A 12,667-nucleotide genomic window follows, 5' to 3' on the forward strand; every position below is an offset into this window, starting at 1 on the left:
CACAGACTCAAGGCCGGGCACTGCACTGTCTGAGTGTCTGAGTGCACTCCACTCCACTTATGATGAATTCCTGTTCTGTCCTTTGTCTATATAGAAGTGTCTATTTGTACGTCTCTAAATGTTTTTGATGAATTGAACATTGTGGACCCTATTGGAAACAAGTGTAATGCTTAATTGGGTCGTCCACTCACAGTTAACAGCCTTTGTATTGAGTTTGTGCTTGAAATGTACTGTAATTCTGCAAACTGTTAATACATTTTTCAATCAATCAATCAATCAAACTCCCTCCCTGTGGTGGTTTGGAACGCGTGTGTCAAATGTGAAGTCGGTGGGGCAAACGGGCTTACGTGCATTACAACCGTACACGCGCACGCACACACACACACACACACACACACACACACACACACACACACACACACACACACACACACACACACACACACACACACACACACAGAGAGAGAGAGAGACGTAACGTTGAGCATTTATAGTTATGCACCAGAGCTAGTAATCAACCAGAACAGAAAAAAACAAAAAACAAGACAGAAAGTCTAATGAAATGAATAATACAGCATACAATAATATAGCACGACAAAAAGGAAAACAAACAACAATACAATACAATATATAAATATAACAATGACATTACTTTCGAAGGTGTTCGGGCTGGGAGGAAACCAAGTTCGTTTACAACGTATATCCGCAAGATGGCACTCTCCTCCTCTCCATTGTTCATCTGTTCCCGGCCGAGCTCGCCGGCGGAGTCTGTTACAGCAAAATTGGTGACCCATCGAAATGTTGGCCTGGCGGACGCCGGGGTCACTTTTGGTTCGTTTCCTGGCTGGGCTGCTCAGCGCGTTATTATTGCGTAATATGTACTAGTGTGTGCATTAACTATGCAATTTCGGAACAGTGACATCTGGAGCAACAACATTCGGTAGCTCGCCAATGTGCGTGTAACAGCAGCTGACCGTGCAGACGCCGCGGAGAGAGGGCGATGCACAGCCGACGAGCCGAGCTGCAAAAAGGGAAAACCTCAGCGAGACGGCATCAAAACACCCGGGAGGACCGCGAGGAGTGGATAGGAGGGTCGCATTGTTCAATGTACACAACACGGGGGACTCATGTCGACGTGATATGTGTGTGTGTGCCAAACAACGCTTATATCAGAAGCCGGAAACTACTAATTGCTCGGGAATTACAGATCAGCCACATCAAACACACTAAAACTGGGATCAATAAATTCTTGTTTATGGCTGGAAGAATAAACGTCTTTAAAATGGCAACCGCCTGCTCCCGGCGGCCATAGACTCAAGAACAGGTAAGGTGTTTTTTCAATATTATATTTATATTTGAAAAGGGGTTACGCTGGTGCTGCTATTACTGTAGCAGCAGCTGTATTTGGTTTTTGACAAGTTGCAGTCTAGTCGTCCACTTGTCGTAGCCCCACAGTAACTGCGCTATTGCATGGGCACAAATGACGCTATTCAGTTGCTGAGGCGAGGGCGAGCCTGTATGCAAACAAGCGCTGTGTGCAGTGCAGTCCCATGTTAACAATACTGACTGCATTTGAAGCTGACAAGAATGTTGGAATTGGATTAAAACACATTTTGAAATCTGCTATAGACTATATCAGATGTTAGAATGGTGTGTAGACTCATTGGCATTGCACCAAGCCAAAGCAAGCGGCCAGGGGAGCCTGCATGGGGATCAGATAGTAGCAGCTGTCAAAGATGCTCGAAAACATTCACAGTTCTTCACAGTACACTATATAAAATCACTTAAATAATTCTGTTAATATTTACCACGACATTATTTCATTTTTGTTTTGTAATTTAGCCGTTTTGAAAATGTATAAAGACACCCAGTGGTCTTTCAACACATATACTGTGTAGGCTATCTGAGCTGACTGACTTGTTTGTTTATACTATAGAGACATTTTTCATTTTATGCTTCATACTGACCACAAACAATGAAGACTTAAAACCTACGTGAGTTTGGCCTATTCAACATTTTCCTGCTAAGCCATTGTCTTTGTCACTTTTAGTTTTCATTTTCAATGTATTGTCTTTCGATTTTGATAGCACCAGAGCCAAGGAATCAGAGGTCATATAAAGGCATGAGAGGAGGAGGGACTTCCTTAAACCACATAAAGGGGCACTTCATCCATTTTCAACCTTATCTTCGTATAATTGGTCCTATAAATGCTCATGACAAGATGGCACAATTGACATTATCGAAGGTGCCAAGCTAATATAAACTACAACCTTTCTCTTCCTGGAAAGGTAGCAGTAGAGGCCATTGTTCTAATTAAAACTATAAAATACAAGTTTGAGATCTTATTTGAAATGACCAAACCTTCCTACTGATGACGTCATTGGTAGGCAGGTTTCTTAATTGTCCACAGCCCTCCTCTGAGACCAAGTAGATATGGTACCATGATACATCTTATAATAAGTATGACGGACCAATTATATGAAGAGAATTTATAAAGTGGTCCTTTAAGCCGTTTATACTTAGTCATACGAGGGAATATCATGTTTTGTTTTACATTGTGGATGGCATTCAGGTGTATCCTCACTGACCTCTCTGACATTGAGCCTATTATCAGTATCAACACAAATTCAGTGCTATTTTGTGGACAAAACCATGATAAAGCATTAAGACTTGTTTACAACAGGGTCCACCATTTTCAGTTCATCATAACCTTTAAAGACGTACAAATATACACTTCTATATATAAAACAGGAAATCATCATATAAAGAAAGTAAAAAGGGAAGAAAAAACATGTACAGTATGAGGAAAAGACTCAGACTCGGGCTGTATTTTATGGGGGCAACTTTCGAATTGCAGCCATCTGTAGGTGCTCTGCTGTTGGTAGGGCGTTTCACATTTTAGTGGCATAGGCGCAAAATGAATTTAATCCCTTGTTTGAGCCGAATCTGGGTTGCACGTGGTTTGTTGAACTCCCTCTGGTGTTGTGAGTGTGGACTTCGTTGACATTAAGGAAGTATTTAGACAGGTACAGTACATGAGTATCTTGGTGGTGTAGCAAGTCTTGTAGAGTGTAGACCAGACCCTTTGCAAGATGCTGTACTCTGTCGTCAACCTTAAGCCATTCCAGCCTATCGAAATGGGCAGGGGTGAGGTGGGTTCGGGAGTAGTAGCCTGACCAGTTTGTTTTGGGAAGTCTGGAGCCTTGTTTTTAAGGCCCTTTGGGGTGCTGTGCTACCAAGAGGTGCATGCCTAGTCGAAGAAACCTTGTACAAGGGCTCCTGTTAGGGTCTTCAAGGTGTTTTTGTTGACCAGTGAGGAGATCCTGTACACAAATCTTGTTCTTTGGTTGGCTTTTTTATTACGTTGGTGGCCATTTTATCACCGGAAATATTTGCCTCCAGGATGAAACCTTGGTACAGTAGGTCATTTCATCTTTTCGTGTGATAATATTGTCACCCACTTTCACTGAGAAGCTGTCTGCCTTGCTGAGTTTACTATTTGATCCAAAGAGAATGGATTCAGTTTTTCCAGTTTGTACACGTGACTACAGAACACCCAATACTTTCCTTTTTGGGATCATCACTCACCTAAAGTGAAAAACAATATTTGTTTGTAAGGCAATACATTGAAACTGAGGGTGGTACAGTATGAATCTCTTCTATTTCACCTGTATCATAGTATTTTTAATGGTGTCATAAATAATGTATCGCAAAATAATCATGATTCAGTTGTACAAATAAATATATAAATTACAAACTTTAATTGAAATGTGAAAGGTATTGGGCTAAGTTTCAAATAGGCATGTGTACACGAATGCAAGGAATGTTTTGATAAAGATCCAGTGAATCACCACAACTCACTGCGACCCCAGAAAATGTTTAACAAAAATCCACGAGTCCTAAACATCAGTGTCCCACAAATGATAGCTTACAAGTGACCTGTTGATAAACCAGAGGTGATTTACACTCACAGAGAGCAACTTGAAACTTGTTTCAGACTAGCGAGAGTTTGCCTGATTCTAAACCTGACTGCAGGTCGGCAGCTGAAAACATTAGAGGCGGATAGACGATAGTCGGTGTTAATTCATTCTCTAGTCAGTGTGAAAGGGCTCAAGACCCACAACTTTTTATTGACGAGATGTCTTAAGATCAATAATAATTGATCGCTGGCAGATAATGTTTGATCATAGAAGCAAAGCAAAGCAACCTACAGTACTATATACAGTAGAAGGTGTGATATTTAGCATCAGAAGAGAAGTACGTACAGAAATGCAAAGCAAATAAATCTCCAAACTGGACATATTAAAGCAGATGTGCAATGATCAGTGTGATAACATAGTCATAGGGCATCTACGTATCTATGTAGTGGAAGACACAACACAACTAGTATTTGCTGCCCATTCTATTTTAATTATTAATCGCCACTTTCATTTTCTCCCTGCGTGTGCCTGTGGAGCCCTGTGCCATTGGTCCAGTCAAACAGTGTGAACATACATTACGAGGATATAGGTTTCTCACAAGGAGAAAAATATGATGACGTGTTGCTATTTTAAGGTGGGGGGTTGAATTAGAATGAGGTTAGTGGTTACACTTGAGGCTGGGCTTAAGGTTAGCTATGTACAGTACTACAGCAGGAAGGGGTAAGGATAGGGCTAGGAATGAGTACTCCTGACATGTGTGTAGTGTAATGCAAACAGTGTGTGTTTGGGAGATAGGGAGAGCCGGATTTACCTTGCTGAGGCCCTCAAAAAAAAAACATTGGGCTATTTTGTTTTCATTTTGGGGTACCCAGGCCCCTAAAAAGAGAGGCAGGCAGGCAGGCAGAAGCTCTCAATGGTTTAACCATAATACAACTAAATACAATAACTATACACACATTTCACTTGAATTGGATTTCAATACTTTGAAATCCAATTCCGGGGGCTGCAGCCCACCCTAGCCCAACGGTAAGTCCGCCTCTGGAGATAGGGAGAGGAGGGGGGAGTAAGGAAAGAGAGAGAATCAGAGTCAATAACCAGACGGACAGGTGTTTGTTGTTGTAGGAACAGCTCTCTACTACAGCACCCATCTGTGGGTCACGGAATTGTTTTTATGGGTCCCTTCATTAACATTCCCCAAAAAAGCAAGAAATACAAATGTTGCTCTAAGAAATTCCATAAATTAGAAAAATCAAAATTGATGTTTAAGAAGTAGTGAAAATAGCTGATCTACAAGCTCACAAGCGACGTGTTGTGAGTTTGTACATCTGCTATTTTCTCTAGTTTGGGCGAACGTCTATAAATCTCTCTTTTGGGTCTCGACCTGAAAAGTTTGGGAACCAGTGCTCTACTAACTACACTACAGTGACTGACTGGTCTTTTAAGTACTGTCGAGTAAGATGGCGTTTGATGACACGTCATTAAGTCATGAGCTCATATAGCAGGGTTTGAACACAGAATGAGTTACACTATCAAAGTTCAATTAACACTCATGGTGTGACTGTGTAGTAGATGGTCTGTGTATCTTTGGGACACATACACTACCTAGTTATGTATGTGTTGTGCACCTACTACCTAGCCACCAGAACACCCTGTGAATGAGGATACTTCAACCCATGGTCTTCGGGGGACCCCTGGTACTGCTGGCTTTCTATTATTCTATTGAGAGGTAAATTGCATTCCATGTCCGACCTTGAGTAAACATATGGAATGACAAAGTCAACAGGTGATTGAATGCAGTTGATTTCCTGGTAGGAGCGAGAGAAACGGCAATGTGAGTGACCTCACATAGTCTCAGCTGCTGTATGCTTTATTCTGGGCCAACAACAGCTCCATAGTTAACCTCGTTATGGAGGACAAGTGTAACTTTGCCCTGATCCTCTTCAGCAGCAATAAAATGACCTTTCATGCAATGCAATCACAGTCACACTCATGCAGACCAGGGAGCTGTTATAAAACAGGATTCAGGTCTCACTAAATATGAACATTTTACTTTTACACTTTTAAGTCTTCATATTAAAAAAGGCTACATTTGATATAATAAATTCAAATCTCACTAGTGCCAAAGTAAATTGTGATTAAGCTTTGTATTAAAGACTTGTTGTAGAGGAGAAAATGCTGACTAATTTCTTTTTCCTCACTGCTTGAATGATCTTAGCTGTTGGGAAACCCTATAGTAGCGAGCAGGACTGTAGCTAGGAAGGCCGCCTGTACGGCATACAACTATGTATGGTATAGGAATCCGAGGCTAAGGAGGCTCAGGGATAGGAATGTTCATATTTAGCTAGTAATAGAATAGGCCTACTCTACTCTCTGTGCCAGCACTGCCAGCATATAGTCCATTTAACCTTTTCATCTTTATTTAAAATGTATGTTTTTGCAACTGCTCATGTCCATTATGTTCAACAAGTCCGTATTGTATATTTTTGAGTGGTGCAACCACTCCCTTACGGAGCTACAGTATGTGTGTGGCTGGCTGGCTGGGTGCCTGGGTGGGTCTGAGCACGAAAATAGCATGGTTGTTTTTCACCACCTAACAAGCAACCTAACACACACAAACGATGATTTCGGGTGTGCCAGTACAGTACAGTACAGTACAGTACAGTACAGTACAGTACAGTACAGTACAGTACAGTACAGTACAGTACAGTACAGTACAGTACAGTACAGTACAGTACAGTACAGTACAGTACAGTGACCCCCACACGTCGGTAACTCTGTCATTTCTCAACCGTTTCGGACATGGAGCGGCCCCCTGGGCACGTTTCTGGGGGTCTGGATGTTCCGGGGACCCCCCGGGGACCCCCAGAGACCCCCACATGGTAACTCTAATTTCTCTACTGTTTCGGATGTGGGGTGGCTCGCCGGAAACGGGCCGGCACCCTGGCTGTGGTCCTGTGGGTCGGGAACTTCCGGGGACCCCCACACTCACTTCACATGGGTGTGATTTTCTTTTTCTGACAGAGTGTTCTCCACCAGGCCGAAGGCATGGGGAGAGAGTATGTTTTGCACTCCGTCCGTCCGTCCGTGTGTCCGTGTGTCCGTCCGTCCGTCTGTGAACAGCTAATCTCTGGCACTGTTAACCCGGTCAATGCCACATTTTGCACACACACTCCCTGGATGCCAACGATGAACCTCTGCCCCAGAATTTCCAGAACGGCCTGTTATAGCGCCACCAGGAGGCCGCTTTGTGCAAAACAAGTTTTTGGACAGTACACCTACAGATTTTGTCCAAACATCACACAAATTGGTACACAGTCTCTCTAGAGCCATTCAACAAAACTGGTCTTTCAGATTTCTCAGACTCCATCCTGATTGGCTAAGATTGGCTTCCAAAGTTCGCAGGAGTTCTCAGTTTCAAACAAAATGCTGCAAATCATGAACACATCGTGTGATTTCCGTGAAATTGTGCACGCACATTCCCACTAGGCCGAGGAAGAAATGCCACATGAACATTTTCAACTCAGCCTCATGGTGGCGCTATAACTGGCCAAGGAAAAACCTTTGCCCGGAATTTTTCACATCTGCTCTTTATAGCGCCACCAGGAGGCCGACATATGTAAAACACATTTTCTATTACTCCTTCAGATTTTATCCAAATTTCACGCAAATCAGTACACATGCTCTCCATAGTCATGTGATCAAGACGGGTTTGTTTGATTTCTCATAATCCACCCTCATTGGCTACCATTGGCTTCTAAACTTTTCAGGAGTAGCCCGTGTTGTACAAATCGCCACAACTACTCAACGCAGCGTCCGATTGCGGTGAAACTGTGCATGCATATTCCCACTAGGCTGAGGAAGAAATGCCACTTGACACTTTTCAAATCAGCCTCATGGTGGCGCTACAACAGACCAAGCCGCGTCTCACACACACACACACACACACACACACACACACACACACACACACACACGTTTATATATTACTCCTAAACATTTTGCCAAACATCACACACACTGGTGGAGACCTGTGCCCAGAAGGGCACTTTTTCTAGTTTTACATGTTTGTGTGACTGTCTACTCACAACTTGCACTACATCTCTGTCTTTGGCTGATTGGAATGACTGACCAACCAGGTCTGAAGGCTATATAGGCCTAATTAATCCTATTCACACCAGCCAATTTGCTCTTACTTGGAAGACTTCATTGATACATATTCAAATCACGTGACCATTGACCAACCAACGTAAATATATCCGAGAGTTTTTCAGTAGTACGTCCGGACTGGAGCAGCAGGCCAGGCAGTTATAATGTCAGGCCCTGCTGCTAACTTATTATTGTCTCCACCAGGCCGAAGGCATGGGGAGAGAGTATGTTTTGCACTCCGTCCGTCCGTGTGTCCGTGTGTGTGTCCGTGTGTCCGTGTGTCCGTGTGTGTGTGTGTCCGTCCGTCCGTCTGTGAACAGCTAATCTCCGGCACCGTTAACCCGGTCGATGTCAAATTTTGCACACACACTCCCTGGATGCCAACGATGAACCTCTGCCCCAGAATTTCCAGAAGGGCCTGTTATAGCGCCACCAGGAGGCCGATTTTTGCAAAACAAGTTTTTGGACAGTACACCTACAGATTTTGTCCAAACATCACGCAAATTGGTACACAGTCTCTCTAGAGCGATTCAACGAAACAGGTCTTTCAGATTTCTCAGACTCCATCCTGATTGGCTAAGATTGGCTTCCAAAGTTCGCAGGAGTGCTCAGTTTCAAACAAAATGCTGCAAATCATGAACACATCGTGTGATTTCCGTGAAATTGTGCACGCACATTCCCACTAGGCCGAGGAAGAAATGCCACGTGAACATTTTCAACTCAGCCTCATGGTGGCGCTATAACTCGCCTAAAAGTTTTTTTTCCTCTAACTGCACGGATCTGTGGATAACTTTGTATGCCAACTCCCTAGAGGCCAAGGAAAAACCTTTGCCTGGAATTTTTCACATCTGCTCTTTATAGCGCCACCAGGAGGCCGACATATGTAAAACACATTTTCTAATATTACTCCTTCAGATTTTATCCAAATTTCACGCAAATCGGTACACATGCTCTCCATAGTCATGTGATCAAGACACGTTTGTTTGATTTCTCATAATCCACCCCCATTGCCTACGATTAGCTTCTAAACCTTTCAGGAGTATCCCGCTTTGTACCCGTTTTGTACAAATTGCCACAACTACTCAACGCAGCGTCCGATTGCGGTGAAACTGTGCATGCATATTCCCACTAGGCTGAGGAAGAAATGCAGTACTTGCAGTCAATCTGCTCAGCTGTAGTTCATTGCTTTAGTTGTCCTGTACATTTCTATACTGTGGTGTGTATAAATATTGCGTTTATTTTATGACGTCTGATGATGTCCGTGTTGTTAGTTTGTTACATGGCTGCTTGCCCCTGTCATTCCTTTTGTGATGCACCGTGATTTTGGTGAAAGGTAATCTGTTACTTGTCTATAACGATTACTTGAAAAGATTATATGAAGACTACGTTAGCTCCGCTCGGTTTGATCATTTTGCTGCCGAAATAAAGCTTTTGGGTGACCCTTTTCTCACTTTTATCTCCATCTCACGAGGAGATAAAACCTGGAAAAAGAACTACTGCTGAAAGTGTCTAACCAGTAGTACAGGAAGCAGAGAGCTACATTGTCCAGCCTATCAGGACTTCCCATAGCTGTGTACTTCCTGGAGTTCCAGTTGGACACTTTTGATATACTTGCTATCCAGCCTAGACATTTAAGCAGTCAGTTCCGCTTTCCTCATTGGAACGTATACTAGTAGACACACTATCAAAAATGACTGATGATCTCATTCGCGGAACGAAATGAACCTGTGAATAACTGACTGACTATTTTCTTCTAAATGTCTCAATAGAGAGCACGGAGACAAAATACAGCTATCCCAATGACAGTGAACAAAATGTTATGTGGCGGTCTCGACTCTCATCCAGATCCTGGAGGGAAATTATTTTTCCATACAGTGCAAAACAACACGTCAGGAGTAACAAAACTCAAAAAGTTTCGAGCGGTGCACGCCATCTCCATTGTGTGTGTGTGTGTGTGTGTGTGTGCGTGCGTGCGTGTTTGTGTGTAAAAACATAGGGTCAAAAGGAATGCGACCCCACTTAGCTGACTGCTCAACACAGCTGCAGGGGTCAATAGGTCATACTCGGACATAGGGACAGATAGACATACAGACCTACACACACACACACACACACATATTTTAATTATTTTATTTGGATATGCACAAGTGGCGCAATACAATAGACCCAAACACTGATCAGAATTAGGTTACATTATATGGTACAACCAGATATAACTGCTGCACATGCTTAACACACAGAGGAAAAAAGGATGGCACATTGATGACATACTATTACTTGACACTACTAGACAGGATTTTTTTTAAGCCACCTAGGGATAAATGAAACAACGACGCCTTCTCCAGATAGACAGACTGCCCATAATAGCTGAGACAGAACAGGTATTTAGCCAACTTTTTTGCATTTGTCTTTTGCAATCCACCCAATTGCAGACCCCTGAGCACAAGTTTATGGACATGGCCCAGACTTCCAAATACAAGGACAATACGTTGACAATTATATCCCAAGGCCATAATACGTTCCACCAAAAGCTGATATTTCATAAGTTTGGATGTAAAACAAGTGTCCATATAATCCACCCAGTGTCCACACACACACACACACACACACACACACACACACACACACACACACACACACACACACACACACACACACACACACACACACACACACACACACACACACACACACATTGGAGATGGCGTGCACCGCTCAAAACTGTAATAATGGGTGTCAGAACAAAATACACATGAATGTCAATACAATTACAAATAGCATTAAAATGTGTATTACATCAATACATATGAATGACAAATAAAACACACCGAGAAATATATGCATATATGGCAACGATTATGGCAATAGGACAAAAGGAATTTCAGAGCAAAAAACAAGGCTCTGGCTCTGTGAATCAAAATGTATAATATTTTGTTGTTTTCAGCAACATTATCATGACGTCATACTACTCATTTGACAAATACTGTGAATGTGAACATACTGTAGTCTACAGTATGTCTCTAAACTGTGTGCACAACTGCACATGTCTTCATGAAGACATGTGACATACAGTTTTCAGTTTCATGTAGACTTTAATGTCTCTATTTCTCACCCTCCCTCTACACACGCGCGCACACACACACACACACACACACACACACACACACACACACACACACACACACACACACACACACACACACACACACACACACACACACACACACACACACACACAAAGAGCCATAGTTCTGAAACACTCTTGCATGGGTATGGGATTGTGCTGGTTTCAATTAGTGGTGATTTCTATTACAGTGTCTGATCTCCAGCTTAAAAAGACACAATGTAGAATAGATTTTACATCCTTGAAGTAGAAAGTCGAGTTGGGCCTGGAACAAAGTAGATGATGAAATATACTATTTAATTCATGAAAAAGACACAGCCATGACTCATGTTTTATTCTATTAGTGGGCTTAGTTTGGAGACTAAAGCTTTGGCTAAATTATTCAAACGCATTTCTTTGAGAATTTTGAAATCGGTTAAAAATTACATTTGTTTGTGCAGTTTCTGACTGTGTGTGTGTGTGTGTGTGTGTGTGTGTGTGTGTGTGTGTGTGTGTGTGTGTGTGTGCGTGTGGGTGTGTGTGTCCATCTGTGTGTACATTCTGCCTTTAATCGACAGCATGTCCTGATTGAAACAAGATATCAGGCTATGGCAAGGGTCAAAGTTCACGTTAGGGTATGGATGGAGAATGGCTGAAGGTAAATACGAGATCATATGCAGATTTAGCCAAGCAGTCAGAGGGTGTTTGTCAAGCTTTTTTTTATTGTCTTATGCACTTTAGTTTACAATACCGCCGTGGCCACATTGCAGGCAGTTAAATTCTTGTACTTAGAGCCTCCTCAACAGAGGGGGGGGGGGGGGGGGGGGGGGGGGGTATAGAGATGAAGAGATGGCGTGGGGGGGTTCATCATTTGCCCAGAAATCCTGGCATCAGCTGGCCCCAGTGGGACTGGCTGGAGTGAGTGGGGGTATCTGTTTGGGGGTTTTGTGTGTGCGCACGGTGACGCGTGTGCTGGTGTCACTCGGATCGATGTGTTGGACCGTGGGGCAGGAGAGAGTGTGCGTGGAAAAGTGTAAACTGTACTTCCTGTGTGTGTGTGTTTGTGTGTGTTTCACAGCATGTCACATTATGTCTTGTCAGCATTTCTTTACAGTGTGTGTGTGCGTGTGTGTGTCTGTCACTGGGATGTGCTGGAGCGTGGGCCAGAAGTGTGTGTGTGTGTGTGTGTGTTGTTTGTATGCCGATGACAGCAGCCCCTTTGTCTTTGAGGTGCCCGAGCCGTGTGAATCTGTCTGAGTATGACCTCGCTCACACACACACACACACACACACACACACACACACACACACACACACACACATACACACACACACACACACGTGCGTGCGTGCGTGCGTGCGTGCGCGTGCACACAGCCCCCAGCACTGGCCCCTTTGTTCTTTGTGTGGGGAACCCCCACTCCTGCCCCTAATTTAAAGAGCTTATTTCCCTGTTGGGGATAGGGGATAGATTGCAGGGGTCTGGCAGCCCCCCCAC

General features: G+C 43.3%; 1 protein-coding gene across 2 annotated transcripts in view; it reads left to right on the top strand.

The window, feature by feature from the left end:
- The first annotated feature begins 941 nt into the window (after nucleotides 1–941).
- Nucleotides 942–12,667, top strand: part of pik3c2b (phosphatidylinositol-4-phosphate 3-kinase, catalytic subunit type 2 beta) — a 98,324-nt gene continuing 86,598 nt past the window's right edge. For both annotated transcript variants that reach the window (XM_079511297.1, XM_079511298.1), the window contains exon 1: nucleotides 942–1,324. The gene's annotated coding sequence lies outside the window, so the exon portion shown is untranslated. The remainder of the gene's footprint in view (nucleotides 1,325–12,667) is intronic.

Source organism: Electrona antarctica (assembly GCF_951216825.1).
Source record: "Electrona antarctica genome assembly, chromosome: 9".
Taxonomy (NCBI): Eukaryota; Metazoa; Chordata; class Actinopteri; order Myctophiformes; family Myctophidae; genus Electrona; species Electrona antarctica.